The following is a 16933-nucleotide window of genomic DNA, read 5'->3' as shown; positions in this document are numbered from 1 at the left end:
CATCTTGGAACACTGCAGTGGCCTCCATAGCCCCTCCACATGGTAGCCTCCACCTTAGGAAAACAAACAGACAGGGCCTGGAGGCAACTGCCTGAGGAAACAACATCTGCCACAGAGTTGCTATCCAAACAGGTTCCCCTAGACACCCGAGGGCTCAGCTTCACAGCCCTATTTCTGAACATTTGCCTCCATCCTAGGTCACCTCCACTGCCCTCTTGGTTCACCTCTGTGTTTCCTCTGCATCTTCCATCCTGGGACACCAGCCAGGGCCTGAAAACCCAACACCAAAGCACCTACAGGTTTGATGCTGCCGCTGCCAACTAACACCATGGTGCTTCCATCTAGGGACAACAACCAGGATCTGAAAGTCCACTTCTGAGTCCCCACAAGGAGGTACAACTGAGAGTCCCGTTCTCTTTTCTCTCCTGCTAACAACCAACTTATACTGATTCCTCTTTCACTCTTCCTATGATCTAATACCTCTATGTTCTCACCTACTTCTTCATCAACATCACATCCTACAACCCCCTTCTCTCTTCATCCACCATTAGGAACTGTACACCCTATTGTAAACCTACTGTTTACTTTGTAGGTAATAATTGAACACATCGTTTCTGTTTGTTGCAGTAAAACTGTAAACATCTTAATAGGGACTAATAATTTAAAGCTGCATATTTTTCACATTGGGTGCCCTTCATATTGATCTCCCCCTTAAAGGTGAGGTATTGGAACCCTGCAGGGACACTATAAATCTATAGGGTTTAAAATGTATTACTTCAAATCTGCACTGCTAGAGGGAAAGACACAAGTACATAAGGAAAAACCAAGGGAAGAAGCCACCCCAAACAAACCAAGACACTACAATAAAGAATTCATTGACAGCACAGTAGAAGAAATATCAGAGAAGGTGTTCAGAAGGTACATGATTAAAATGATCTGCAAAGTAAAAGATGATATACGACAGCAATGCAGGAAGCAAATATTATTTCAATACAGGGATAGAGATTCTGAAAACAATCAGAAATCCTTGAAATGAAGAAACAATGAACCAAATTAAAAACTCAATAGAAAATTTAACCAACAGACTAGATCACTTGGAAGACAGAACCTCAGACAATAAAGACAAAATATATAATCATGAAAATAAAGTTGACCACACAGTGAAGATAGTAAGGAACCTAGAACTGAACCTCCAAGAACTATGGGACAACATGGAAAGACCAAATTTAAGAATTATCAGGGTAGAGGAAGGTGCAGAGAGAAAAACCAAAGGAATGCACAGTCTTTTCAATGAAATAATAACAGAAAATTTCCCAAATATGAAGAATGAAATGGAAAATTAAATCCAAGAGACTTGTAGGACAACAAATGTACAAAATTACCACAGACCAAACCAAGGCACATTATAATGAAAATGACTGGCATACAAAATAAAGATAGAATTTTAAAGGCTGCAAAGGAAAAGTGTCATACATCATATCAGGAGATTAAATGCTACTCTTATTTCAGCCAGAGTCATACTCCTGCCCCAATTGGTGGTCATTATCCCCAGGATGCACACAGCAGCTTAGCCACATCAGATTTAGAATCAGCATCAACAGCTCCCAGTTGAATACACAAGTGCTCAGTATAGTAACACACCCAGGAATTGGCAGGAAGAGTGGAAAGGGCTTCTGCTCCTGATGACCAAACATTTTACATAAAACACTATTGCCTTAAACATGGATTGACATCATTCATCAGATGGTTCTCACTGGAGGTGACAGAAACTTATGGGGAATTGATAAAAATGCAGGTGTGTCCTGAAGCATTCCTGACAGCAGGAGACCAATGCGTAAGGACTCCCTGGATTTGTATGTTGCCTACAAATGTGAAGTGTTGACCCCCAGGGTCGACTGGGAACTGAAAGTGCTAGTGCAAGTATGTGACAGGGCTTTCATGGATCACTGATGTGGCAGATAGGAAAATTCACTTATGTCAGTCCTGAAATCCTGGAAGAATGAAACCCAGTCTCATGCGTCAATCAGAAGGTAAAGAAGGACTGGACCCCGGATCCAGTTACAGTTCACCCCATATCTAATGACCCTAATGCAGGTCCTTGTCCTTTAGAATCAAAGAGTCATCCGTGCATGTTCCTCAACATCCTTCCAGGCTATTATCACTACACTGTACTTCTCAGGTTCATGTAGAAATTCCATATTGAAAACTCTTTGTAATGCAAATAAATGGAAAAGAATGGCTTTCTTCAGGTCCCAGGTATTGCTCACTGGTGTGTATGGCAGCATTGCTGTGGGGTCCTGCCCATGAACTCACGCCCAGATCATCATGCTCATTTTCACGGAATGAGTTCAAAATTACTGAATACCATGAAACTTGGGATTACCCGTCAAAATTTCCTTTTACCAACCAGTTAAATTGACAACAAGAAAAAGTTAATGATTCTTTGAAATTTCCTTTAAAGTCTAGTCTCCCAAAATCTCCCACAACTTCCAATGATGGCTACAGCTGAACTCCAGCCCCACAACCAGAATATTCCTCATCATGACATATGAGTTCCTGTGGTTTGAAGGGTTACCTTTTCCTTTTGTTGGTCACACCATTGAAGGTATAAAAGAAGTATGCCCTAAGTTTGTGATAAAGGATGAAGATACAGTATTGGTGGCGTACCCTAAATCAGGTAAGGAATCAGGACAGGAATCACTCATGGAAAAGGTGAGAGCTACGTCCTTGTGCACTCAGCAGATGGATGGAATGTGCTCCACATGCCAGGGAGCCCTGCTCTGGGAGGAAGGGGCAGTGCCCCAGCCACTTCCATTCAGACAATTGCAGAGAGTGAGACAAGTGCTCAGCAGGGATCATCTTAGGTATTGCAAGAGCATATAGGAGTGAATCCTAAGCAGATTCAGGTGTTTGTGTGATGGCATGGGAGAAATGGGTGGTGAGGAGGACCAATGAAGAACTAACGGCAAAAGAGCAGCTCAGTAGAAATAAAAAGACTGAATAGGAGATCATGTGGAGAAGAAGGCTATTTTAGAGTAGGAGAATCAGAATGGGAAAAGGCTGGGAATCAAAAATGAGCAGGAAAATTGCAAGGGACTAAAAGGGCCTGCATTCTTCAACCTTGGCAGTGGAACTGGGGGCAGGAGCAGTGCAAACTGAGTGACAATGGAGGCCAAGGAATCAGAAGGGGTGGGGTGTTGGAAAGTCAAGAAGAGTGGGAACATCATAAAAGAATCTCTGCAAAGAGCTATGAGGTGGAAGCAACCTCAAATGCATTGACAAGTGAATGCATAAACAAAATGTTGCATATTAACACAATGGAATAAAATTCAGGTTTTCTTTTACTTTTTCTTTTTTTTTTTTTTTTTGGTACTGTGAATCGAACTCAGGGCCTTTCACTCTACCAGCTGAGCTATATCCCCAGCCCTAAAATTCAGCAATAACATGGAAAAATATTCAGAACCTTCTACAACATAGATCAATCCTGAGGGCATTGTGCAAAATGATATGTTGGACACAAAAGGACAAATATTATATGATTCCATTGGTGCAAATACCTAGGGTAGTTAAGTTCATAGAAACAGAAAGCACCATGGTGGATCCAGGGACAGAAACATGTACATAAGTAGGGAAATGCTGTTAGTAAGCATATGTTTACGTTATGGATTTTATCATTGTTTTTTGTTCACAAGTCAGGTTGAAATGAATGAACATCACTTTTCCTTCCTTATCTAGGAACCCACTGGTTGATTGAAATTCTCTGCTTGATTCAGACTAAAGGGGATTCCAAGTGGATTCAGTCTGTGCCCATCTGGAAATGCTCACCCTGCATAGAGACAAGACAGGGTTGCAAATTCCTAAATGAGAGTGAAAGACCAAGGCTCCTGACCTCTCACCTTCCCTTCCATCTCTTCCCCAAGTCATTATTCAATTCCAAGGCCAAGGTAAGTACCTAATGTTTCTTCAATGCTTTTTGTCCTTCATGGGCCTAGATAAACCCTGTAGATCTTGCCAGGGTGTCTGCTCATGGGGTAGGTTGGGAGAGACCTGAGATTCTCAGACACTAGGTGAGGCTGATGAGACCACAACTCAGACCACACTTGAGTGTAAGCATGTGGACCATTGCACACATTAGCTAGCCTGAATACAGCGATAAGAGGACTGGCTAAGACCAGAGTCTTAGAAAACCACATCTTATGTGCAACCAGAATTTATAACTGCATCTACACTAGAGTATCACTCCTTTCCTGTTCTTGAAGATGTTAGCCAATATTAATTCAATAAAAGCCTCCTGCCAGGTAGGTAGAAGCCCCCAAGTCAGAATTGCCCATATGGAGTGCAGAATATGCCTACATCGACTGCTCAGGAGCCTGGCTTTCTATCCTAACCACCGCAGCCTACTGTATTTCACTGTGCTTTGTGATGAGCAGCCACTGATGGCTGAGGATTAATCAGCATGGATCATGGATATCCAAGATCTAAGGTGTCAGAGGCTATTTGTAGAAACATGCTTTCTAAAAGTGTTTATGACTTCTGAATTTTTTTCATATGTTTTTTAAACATGACCAAGAAACCTAGATCAATGAACTCCTGTCTTGGAAAGAGCCTCGCAGTGAGTCTGCTCCAATACACACAATTCCATGTCTCCTGATGGGTTTTACTAACCTCTGCCTCATTAAACTGAGGCCTAGGAAGACATTAGACCTGGAAGAATAACACCCAGACAGTTGATGCAAACACATGTCAAATTCTGATGTTCCACTCCAGTGGTGTGTGTGATGTGTGTGTGTGTTTGTGTGTGTGTTCGTTAACAGTAAACACTAACCTCGGGCCTGGGGAGGTAGCTCAGTCAGTAGAGTGCTTGCCTTGCAAGCACATGGCCCTGGGTTCGATCCCCAGCACCCAAAAAAAAAACAAAAAAAAAAACACTGGCATCTTAATATATACATATGTACTCAGTTAAGAAAATATACTCCAGATCAGACTTAGACATTTCTACAGTCAGAAAGATTCCCCTGGCCCTTCTACCAATTGGTGCCCACAAACTGAGGGAAACACACCTTGGAATACAGTTACAGATTACTTCGCTTATTCATGAATTTGTATAAATGCCTTCATGCTTTATGAAACTAATGTCTGCGAGATTCCCAAAGGTCTTCTATGTGTGAATGACCGTATATTGTTATGAATCTCAATATTCCACAATTTCTTAATCCGTTCTGCTGTTAGTGATCATTACAAGAGAACACGAAAACAATTCAACCATGACCATTTAAAACTTTCCAACAGCTTCCTCTATTCTGTAGAATAATAACTCAGAAATAAGAAAAAATTATACCTTTTCTATTCCTATCAAGGAATATGAAATAGGAAGTTTATAATGTATATTTTATTACGGAATACTATAACTGATTTGTTAAAGGAACCCACTGAAGTTCAATAGAGATTCAGTAAGAACTGCCTGGGGAAAGATCAAGATCAAGGTGAGAAATGACTGATTGAGACTGAATTTCCATTCTCTCATTTTTTCTTAATTTAAGGTGCTATATCTCATGAGAAATCCCAAAGATGTTCTTGTATCAAGTTATTATTTTTGGACTACATCAAACCTTACTAAGAAACCAGAGTCACAGGAATGATACTTTAAATGCTTCATCCAAGGAAACGGTGAGAGTTCTGAGACATAAGATCTGCTTCCCCAGCTCGACTGGCCTTTCTCCTAATTTCCTGGTATCACTTTTCTATTCTTTTTCTGTATACTTTCCACATATGAGAGAAGACAGACAACCCTTCCCTTTGTGAGTCTGACTTCTTTCAATTAGCATGTTGTACTCCAGTTCCATCCTTTTTCCTGCAAGTGACAGAACTGAGTTCTTCTTTATGATTGAGTAAGCCATGTCATGTATATGGAGTACATTTTCTGTATCTTTCATCAGCCAGTGGATACCTAGGCCGACTCCATAACTTAGCTGCTGTGATTGAACTGCTATTAACATGGGCATGCATGCATTGCTATAGTACACTGACTTTAATTCCTTTGGATAAATACCAAGGGGTTCTATGACCAAGGCATATGGTGTTTCCATTCCTAGACTTTTGAGAAAAGCCCATACTGATATCCCTGCTGGTGGTACTAATTGTAAGTGTTCTTTTCCTCTCTCATCCCTGACAGCATTTATTGTTATTTGTGTTCTGGATGATTATAACTAGAGCGAGATGCAATCTCGATGTGGCTTTAATTTGCTTCTATCTGGTTGTGAAAGATGTTGAAAATTTTTTCATAAAATTGTTTGCCATCATATTTCTCATTCTGAGAAATGATTGTCATTTACCCATCTATTCATTGGGGTATTTGATTTTCGGTGTTAAGATTTTTGAATACTTTATATATTCTGGGTATTAATCCTGTCACAGGAGTAGTTGGCAACGATTTTCTCCCATTCTGTAGACCCTCTCTTCTTTGTCTCATTCCCTTTGCTCTGCAGAAACTTTTTAACTTGATGCCATTTCATTTATCAATTCTTGGTTTTGTTTCCTGAACACTAGGAGTCTTATGGAGAAAGTCATTCCTGCATCTACACATTGACATAAAGGTGCTTTGTTTCCTACTGGTAGTTCCAATGTAGATGGTCTAATTCATGTTTTTTTGATCCATTTTGAGTGCATTTTTGTGCAGGATTTAACTTCATTCTTCTATATGCAGGTGTCCAGTTTTCCAAGCACCATTTATTAAATAGGCTGTTTCCTCCAATATTTGCTTTTGGTGTCCTTGTTAAGGATCAGATGAGTCTGTCTGTGAAGGTTTGTCTCTGTGTCTTCTATTCTAATCAACTGATCTATAGGTCTGGTTTGATATAAGTTCAATTTTTCTGTTACTACACCTCTTTGGTATGATTTGAGACTGGGAAGACGTTGGAATGTGATACCTTCAGCATTACTCTTTGTGTGTGAGTGTGTGTGTTGGGGACTAGACCAGGGCTGTGCACAAGTCAGTCAAACGCTCTGCCACTGAGCCACATGCCAGCTCTTCATCATTGTTCTCACTGCTCAGATAGCTTTAGATTTTTGTGTGTCATTTCAATTTAGGGACTCTTCTTTCTCTTTCTCTGAAGAATGTCAATGGTATTTGATAGGGATTGTATTGAATCTGTAGATTTCTTTCGGTAATATGTCAATTTTGATTCTGGAGATCCAAGAACAAAAGAGGGCTTTTCAACAACTCATGCCTTCTTCAATTTCTTTCTTCAGTATTCTATAATTCTCATTGAAAGAGATTTTCTCCACTTCAGATAGATCACATCAAGGGTTTCTTGAGTATTGTTTGATATGGTACCAGGGACTGAACACAGGAGTGCTTAACTACTCAGCCACATCACCAGCCCTTTTTTAGATGTTGCTGAGTTGCTTTTGGCCTCACTAAGTTGCTCAGGCTGGTTCTCACCTCCCAATCCTCCTGCCTCACCTTCCTGAGTCCCTGGGACTATAACCATCTGTCAACAAGCCTGGATACCTAGGATTTTTTAAGACCATTGTGAATGGAATTGTATTCCTGATTTCTTCCTCAGCAGATTCATTGCTGTTATGAAGAAGAGATCTTGGGCTTTCTATGTTGGTTTTGCATCCTGCTACTTTGCTGAATATGGTAATCAGTTGTAGAAGTGTTTGGGGAGAGTTTTTGGATCTTCAAAGCATAGTATCTTATCATTTGCAAAAACAGTGATAATTTGGCTTCATTCCTACTTGTAATTTTTTTGCCCTTCTTCTGCCTGATTTCTAAGGCTAGAGATTCAAGAACTCTATTGAATGGGAGCCGTGAGTCTGAACATCATTACATTGATCCTGATCTTAGGAGAAATGTTTACAGTTTTTCACCAATTAGCATGATATTGGCTTTGGGTTTGACACATATAGTCTTATGATGTTCAGCCAAGTTCTTCTGTCAAGAAAGATTCTTCAGATGTGGTAAAAACCCATCATAAATTTTCCAATTTGAACCAAACTTACCTCCCTAGAACGAAACCAACGCATCATGATGTATAATCTTACTGTTGAATAGGATTTGCTAATATTTAATAGTTTTTCTGGGTCTGTGTTCATCAGGAATTGTGATCTGTTGTTTTCTGACTTGATATGTCTTTGGTTTGGTTATCAGGATAATACTAGTTTCTTAGAATGAATTCATGAATGGTCCCGCTCTCTGTTTCATTACCTAGTTTGAGGAACATTATCAATATACCTGAATCAAACTGTCAGGTTGTGATGAGTGACAGGGACAGTCCAGCCCCTGTTTCGGTAGTGTTTAACCTGCACCCCTGTGCCTGACCTGCAGTGCCCTATGGATCATGGTTTGAGCACATTCGTGGCTGGATGTCCATGAGACACAGGGAGAACGTCCTGCTGTTGAGTTATGAAGAGCTGCAGAAGGTGATAACGCTCTCATAGTCAGTGCCTGCCACTACACAACTTCCTTGCACCCTCTTGATCCTCAGTGTATCCACTGCACATTTCCTGTCAAAGCACAGCCTCTCAGAGAACACTGGGAATTAATAAGCCCTGGATCTTCTTTACACTGCTTATGCTTAACACTCACCAAGTTCCAAGCCCTTTCTCCATGCCTCATCCTGGGTTCCATCTGGGAACAACTAAAGGGCCCTTCCACACACTGAGGCAGGTGCCAGGGCTTATGCTCACACCTGTGGCTGTCAAGGATTTCTCTGTGCAGAACCCAGAATGCTGACAGGAACCTAGTCATCACAAGGGACAGGCAGAAAGCACTATCCCCAGAATGCGTCCCTCTCTCTGGATTCTCCCCTTGACTGACAAGGTGATGAGAAGATGAGAAGTCACTCTGTGTGACTCCCCTGAGAGGTCAGGGGCTGGAGGGACAGGAAAGGTCTGCAGATGGTGCTGAGCACTGGGGTGGGTGCAGGTAGAGCTGGGCAAGCCGAAGACCTTTACCTATCTGAGCACAGGATGGTGACTGTGGATGACAGTCATTGTGCCTTTCCACATTGCAAATGGAGAGTCTGTTCAAATTTTCCAACTAAATATCTGAGTGTGTAGATGGGACACTTACACTGATGGATATAGCACGCTGAATATCTACTGATTCTAAGTTGATTTTTCTGTTGGTGCACGACCATGCCACACTGACCTGCACAAAGCTGCACAGTTCTGTGTGAGTTTACTAGGTCAGATGTAACTGAAATCTTTAGAATTTTTATAAATATCATTCAGAATTATTAAACATTGTATGAAAACCAAAATAGTGAACAGACCTTAGAAAACACTTGGACTGTTAGTGATATCTTGGGAGACAGAGCAGATGCCATATGCAAGCTGTCTGCTTCCCTGGTGAAAGGCCTCTGGTCTCCTTCCTGCAGCTACTTCATGTTCTCCTGTGTTCTCAGCATGAAGTCAGTTCTCACCAAGGAGCCCTGGATGCCACGTTCACCTACCTCAGCAGCAAACTCCCACACTTCCCTGTAATTCTCACTACAAATCACACAACACTTTTTAAATTACTGCCACAGTTGTTTCTTATTGTTCTATGGTAACTGGGGCTCAGTGAGCGAGACCTGAAATGCATTTCCCTGCAGGGATGAGTGTTTCTGGATCAACTCAACTACTGTGCATAGCAAATCTAACACTCTGACACAAAATTAAAAACCTACTTCCTTAGAGTTAGGGTTAGGGAAGGAGGCAAGAATGGAGGAAGGAAGGTTGTATAGAGGGAAAAGAGGGGTGGGAGGTGTGGGGGGGAAGGGAAAAAATAACAGAATGAATCAAACTACATTACCCTATGTAAATTTATGATTACACAAATGGTATGCCTTTACGCCATGTACAAACAGAGAAACCACATGTATCCCATTTGTTTACAATAAAATAAAATCTCAAAAAAAAAAAAAAAAAAAAAAACCTACTTCCTCACTCTGGGGCCCGGAATTATACATTTTGCTTCTCTGATCACTTGCTTCTTAAAAGTGACTGGGATTTCTCTGTTCAATTCATCACTTTCCAGCTTTTGAAAGTACTTTTTAGTCTTTCAAATGCATAGAAGGTCAGACACAGAATATGAATATCACGCACAATTGTGTCTAATTTTTAAAACAAGAATAGACAGTAGAAGAAGTTAAGGTTCCTTTTCTATGACTTCTATCTCCAGAATCCATGATGATGATTATCCGGATGAGTCTAATTTCCAACCTAGTTTTGATTTCATTCCTAGTGGTTTAAACACCATAAATAACAAGTGCTGGGTATGGAACTTTCACAAGGTACCTAAATGATGAGTGTTAAGATACATTCACAGACTTACTATTCAGCATTTAACCTAGGTTTTATCTGAGCTGATGTGCATAGAGTACTTCAGAACTGAATTGAGGCTTGACACACTGCAGAGTTACCGGTTCACCTGTAAATGTCTCTGGGTTCCCCTCACCAATTTCCCCATATTTCCTTGGGCAAGTAAGATAAAACCAAGGTCAGAGTTTTCCTCTGGTGAACATTTAGAACTGAACTTGACTGTTCACTTTTAGTCTCTTGTAGGTGTAACAAAGTGTTTCTCCAATCATCTTTGAATGAAGGTACAAGCCAAATCAACTCCTTTACCACTGCTCACTTTGAGACGACTGTGGAATTCATTAATTTTGGAGGTCAAGAAGCTGAGCTACATAGCATTAGTCTCCTACTACCTTGCATTAGAAAATACCTCCCATGAGGGTATGATGATAACAGTTGCTTAGGATTTTTTTTTGGTGAGGGGAGTAACAGGGATTGAACTCGGAGTCCTTGACCACTAAACCACAAATGGAGCTCTATTTTGTATTTTATTAGGGAGAAGGTCTCAGTGAGTGCCTTAGCATGTCACTTTTATAGAGACTGGCTTTAAACAAGCAATCCTCCTGCCTCAGCCTCCTGAGCACATGGGATTACAGGCGTGTGCCACCACACCTGGCTCAGTTGCTTAGGAATCTTTAAAGCATTTGTAGATCATTTGGAAAAAGCCCTGATTCTTCACTTGCTGCTGCAGATGTCCAATGGGTCACTGAAAACAGAAACAAGAAACATACCTCTCTGCCCTCTTGTCCTATATCTCTTCTCTGTTAGTGTAAAACTTTGGGCCAGGTTTTTGCTCAACTCTGCTGGTAAACATACTCATCATTTCTCAAGTGGCTCCTCTGGACTCAAATACAGGTTGATTTGACCTCAGCTGACCTAACTTGCCTCCTCCCATGAAGGCTGCATACAGCAACAGAAAGTTAACCAAGACTCGGTCCCATCCAGGCCTCGGGAGTGGCTCCTAAAGTCTCATTCTTGTCCACTCCACTACCTGCCCCTTCTTTGCTCCCCCTGTGGTCCTTTAGGATGCAGGTTCCCTATCATGGCTTTCCTGCTGAGAGCCTACTATCTTCTTGGGCTTGATAGCTATTCAAATTCACCCCTCTCCTTCCCTATCAGCTTGGCCTCAAAATTTTGGCCTTTAGCAGTGGGAAATAAATGGATTCCATTGTGACAATTCTGTTGTCAATTAGACATGACATTCCTTCTTTAAGAGTTTTCTAATGTTCTTAATTATTACTGGCCTTTGTGTCCTTGTATTTGTCTTGTACCTGTGTTGCTCAGGATGTGAGCACAGGTTCTCAGGGCAGTGCTCTCTGTTAATTCAGGCTCCCCTTACAATTGCTGATGGTATGCAGGCTCCCAATATGAAAACCTAAGAGATGGCACCATGCGGAAAGTCTTGTTTGATGCAATTTACCTGCAGCGTCTAACATGGTGGTTATCATAGATTTTAGCTAAAATTAAACAAACAGTAAATTGTTTTTCTCGGTGAGATAGACAGGTCAGTACTTTGACCTGCCTATAAAACAAATATTGACCCATGAATTTAAGTACTATCATCTCTCTCTCTCTCTCTCTCTCTCTCTCTCCTCTCTCTCTCTCTCTCTCTCTCTCTCTCTTTCTCCTTTCCCTTTTCTCCCTCTCTGGCATTACCTATCCCCAACCTGAATCATTTACACCTCAATATTGAGAAAACCATCAAACATTATCCCAATTTTCTCAAACTCTGACCCTTTCACAAAAGAATACTATTCAGATACCTATAAACCTCAAGTGAGAAACAGGAAAAAACAATGAAAATCGTCAAAAATGAAGATGAAAATCAAAGGAGCACCATCAACTTCACAATCACCAAATTCAAGGAGCATTACAAACATAATGGGGGAAAGAAACATGATCAATCTTGAAAACACAAAGGTCATTTCAAATAATGGTTAAATACAGAAAACTGGCAAAGACGATCAGACACAGAATAATTGCAGGTTACAGGCAAGGAACCAATATTTGTAATGAATAGAACATTCATAAAACTAGAAGTGTCTTAAGCTGACATATCTATAGGGCAAACCAGTAGGTGGAAACATTTACTCTGAGTAGACAATGCCAATTAGTGTCCATGTAAACTATATACCTTGAAGCAGCCTGATTACTTCAAGCTTCCACAAAGGGCAATATTGTTAAAAAAAAAAAAAAAAAAAAAAAAAAAAAACCACCTTACTTCTAACTTCTAACTAATCCAAAGTATATGAGGCATCATTGTCAATCACAGTGTGCCACGGAACACCAGGACATGTTCCTCCAAGTTATGAACCTGTGCCATGACCTAGCTCCCTCCATCACTACTCCCTACCTTCCCTGGTCTCTGCTAAGCACTATTCTGATGTTCTGCTGTTCTGATGTTGATTTTTCTAAGTTCCTTACAGGTGTACTACTGGTTTTCCATTACCTGGCATATGTCACTTATAATGTCCTGTGGGTCCATCCATGTGCATAAACAGTAGGATCGCATTTCTTTCACACTCAACAGATGACATGGCTTACATCTGCCACATTCTTTTTGACCATTCATCAGATAACAGACTTTAGCTACTGGAAAATTTTATCACTCTAGTGGGAGATGACACAACACCAACACTCAGGGGCAGTAAGTGTGAGGGAAATGCTATAAAACTACTCATATAAGTACGTGTACCAACAATTTTACAACCGATGAACTGTCCATTGAATATAAGGGACTCACACAAAAGTGCACACAATCAACAACTTGGTAGTTGTTCTCACCTGCTATTCCAGAGGAATCCAATAGGCATCAGCACTGCTCACTCTCCATACATAAAACACAGTTCTACCTCAATGGACACCAAGGCCCATGAATTTGTACTGTGTTAGTTAATGAACGCAGTAAATTCTGTCCACACAGGTAAAATGGCATGGTGACTTAGATCCTGCCACAAGCAGATGACTTGAAATTTGAATCCCCACCTCATATTTTACCAACAGTGAGAACTTAGAAAGTTTACTTAAATTCTTAGGGCATACTTTTGTGAATGCTAAACTGGTTGAATACCTTTTTATACTATATGGAACTTGGGGGTTTTGTTTTAAAGTAGAATCATCATTCTAATATAGCCATTTTATTGTTATAAATTCTAGTACTAGAAACAAGAGAAGCAACAGTGACTAACAAAACTCCTCAGCACACACTGTGTGCTACATATTGTTTTACTTGCTTGCCACATACTATCATGTACACTGCAGCAAATTCATGAGTAATGTGCTATTGTTATCTGCATTTTTATAAAAGGAAAGTGGATCAGAAAGCAGTGTAGACCACACAGTAAATGTAAAAGTCACCATGTGAATCCAGAGAGGCTGACAACAGAGACAGCATTTGTAAAATTAATAATTGCCTATGATAATAATTTTACTCATTGACAGAAATGACAATCAATTTCTCTTTTGTTCAAGCAGTCACAGGGTTTTCCATCAAACTACCCATGCTCTAAACATGACACATGTATTTCATTTATGTGTTCCCATGACCAGTGTCTAAATCATCCCACCCCAGGAAACATAAAGACATTGGTAACAGTTATGCAACCAGCCAACAAACAAAGTTTCACAGTATTATCCACGAACCAGAGATGATTAACTGGACATTTTAGGCATAGCTGCCAGCAAGGCCTAAACTTTGCTCTCCAGTCTTCAGACCCACAAGTACAAATTGGCCCCTCTGACTGCAGACGTGGATTTGCTAAAATGTGAGGATTGGAGGAGGAAGAGAGAACTACCTGCCATCCTTCAGGAATATTTTGGCAGACAGAGCCAAAACGTCAATGACCTGAAATCAAATTGTGCTTGGACAGTTTGAGGAATGGCAGGAAGGCCACCTGATTTGAATGGGAGTGGTTTGCTACTCAGCTCTAGAGATACTTTGACTCTCTCCCAAAATATGGAGTACAATGTGCTTGGGACTCACTCCACGGTAGAGCTCTTGCCTAGATCACATGAGATCACAAGTCAATCCCCACAAATGTAATAAAAGTCTTTCTGAGCTGTGCATCTGTGCAACAAAGGTATTTAACAACCCATGTCATAGATACAGAGTGAGTCATTTAGCTAACATGCCCACTAAAACAAAGGAAATTCCAGGATTGGAAAGTTAGTCTACCCGATGATAAAGCTCACATATTCTCCTTGGTTTGAAAGACACATTGCAGAAGTTCTCAATGGAAACTGCCAAATATATCTTCCCTTTTGTAGAGAGAAAAATTGACCCACGGCCATCGCTCGCTTCTGCCCAGAGGAGTCCACCTGTCCACACAGGTCCTCCTGGCTCCCCAGGCCAGCCTCCATCTTGGAACACTGCAGAGGCCTCCATAGCCCCCTCCACATGGTAGCCTCCACCTTAGGAAAACAAACAGGGCCTGGAGGCAACTGCCTGAGGAAACAACATCTGCCACAGAGTTGCTATCCAAACAGGTTCCCCTAGACGCCCGAGGGCCCAGCTTCACAGCCCTATTTCTGAACATTTGCCTCCATCCTAGGTCACCTCCACTGCCCTCTTGGTTCACCTCTGTGTTTCCTCTGCATCTTCCATCCTGTTACACCAGCCAGGGCCTGAAAACCCAACACCAAAGCACCAACAGGTGTGATGCTGCTGCCGCTGCCAACTAAAACCATGGTGCTTCCATCTAGGGACAACAGCCAGGATCTGAAAGTCCACTTCTGAGTCCCCACAAGGTGTACACACAATTGCAAACCTACTGTTTACATTGTAGGTAATAATTGAACACATAGTTTCTGTTTGTTGCAATACAACTATAAACATCTTGATAGGGACTAATTGATTTAAAGCTGCATATTTTTCACATTGGGTGCCCTTCATATTGATGTCCCCCTTAAAGGTGAGGTATTGGAAACCTGCAGGGACACTAAAAATCTACAGGGCTTAAAATGTAATACTTCAAATCTGCACTGCTAGAGGGGAAGACACAAGTACATAATGAAAAAACAAGGGAAGAAAGCACCCCAAACAAACCAAGACAATACAATAAAGAACTCATTGACAGCACAGTAGAAGAAATATCAGAGAAGGAGTTCAGAAAGTACATGATTAAAATGATCTGCAAAGTAAAGGATGATATATGACAGCAATGCAGGAAGCAAATATTATTTCAATACAGGGATAGAGATTCTGAAAACAATCAGAAATCCTTGAAATGAAAAAACAATAAACCAAATTAAAAACTCAATAGAAATTTCAACCAATAGACTAGATCACTTGGAAGACAGAACCTCAGACAATAAAGACAAAATATATAATCTTAAAAATAAACTTGACCACACAGTGAAGATGCTAAGGAACCATGAACAGAACCTCCAAGAACTATGGGATAACATGAAAACACCAAATTAAAGAATTATCAGTGTAGAGGAAGGTGCAGAGACAAAAACCAAAGTTACGCACAGTCTTTTCAATGAAATAATGTCAAAATTTTTCCCAATCTGACGAATGAAATGGAAAATCAAATCCAAGAGGCTTATAGGACAACAAATGTACAAAATTAACACAGACCAAACCAGGGACATTATAATGAAAATGCCTGGCATACAAAATAAAGATAGAATATTAAAGGCTGCAAAAGAAAAGTGTTATACATCATATCAGGGGATTAAATGCTACTCTTATTTCAGTCAGAGTCATACTCTTGCCTCAACTGCTGGTCATTCTCCCCAGGATGCACACAGCAGCTGAGCCACATCAGATTTGGAATCAGCATCAACAGCTCCCAGTTGAATACACAAGTGCTCAGTCTAGTAACACACCCAGGAATTGGCAGGAAGAGTGGAAAGGGCTTCTGCTCCTGATGTCCAAACATTCGACATAAAACACCGTTGCCGTCAACGTGTGTTGACATCATTCATCAGATGGTTCTCACTGGAGGTCACAGAAGTCCATGGGGAATTGATGAAATTGCAGGTGTGTTCTGAAGCATTCCTGACAGCAGGAGATCAGTGTTTAAGGACTCCTTGGATTTGGTATGTTGCCTACACATGTGAAGTGTTGACCCCCGGGGTCCACTGGGAACTGAAAGTGCTAGTGCAAGTATGTGACAGGGCTTTCATTGATCGCTGATGTGGTAGATAGGAAAATTCGCTTATCTCAGTCCTTAAATCCTGGAAGAATGAAACCCAGTCTGATGCATCAATCAGAAGGTAAAGAAGGACTGGAATCCAGATCCAGTTACAGTCCACCCCCATATCTAATGACTTTAAAGCAGGTCCTTTTACTTTAGAATCAATGAGTCATCAGTGCATGTTCCTCAACATCCTTCCAGGCTATTATCACTACACTGTATCTCTCAGTTTCATGTAAAAATTCTATACGAAAACTCCTTATAATGCAAATAAATGGAAAAGAATGGCTTTTTTCAGGTCCCAGATATTGCTCACTGGTGTGTATGGCAGCACTTGCTGTGGGGTCCTGCCCATGAACTCATGCCCAGATCATCATGCTCATGGTCACTGAATGTGTCCAAAATTGCTCAATCCCATGAAATTTTGGATCACCCGTCAAAATTTG

The 16933-nt window shown here is 40.9% G+C and overlaps 1 pseudogene; it reads left to right on the top strand.

Annotated features, from left to right (window-relative positions):
- Positions 1–2541: 2541 nt before the first annotated feature.
- Positions 2542–8442, top strand: LOC124974863 (sulfotransferase 2A1-like; annotated as a pseudogene).
- The last annotated feature ends 8491 nt before the right edge of the window (positions 8443–16933 follow it).

This window comes from Sciurus carolinensis, unplaced genomic scaffold (assembly GCF_902686445.1).
Source record: "Sciurus carolinensis unplaced genomic scaffold, mSciCar1.2, whole genome shotgun sequence".
NCBI lineage: Eukaryota > Metazoa > Chordata > Mammalia > Rodentia > Sciuridae > Sciurus > Sciurus carolinensis.
This window is presented reverse-complemented; position numbering and strand designations above follow the sequence as displayed.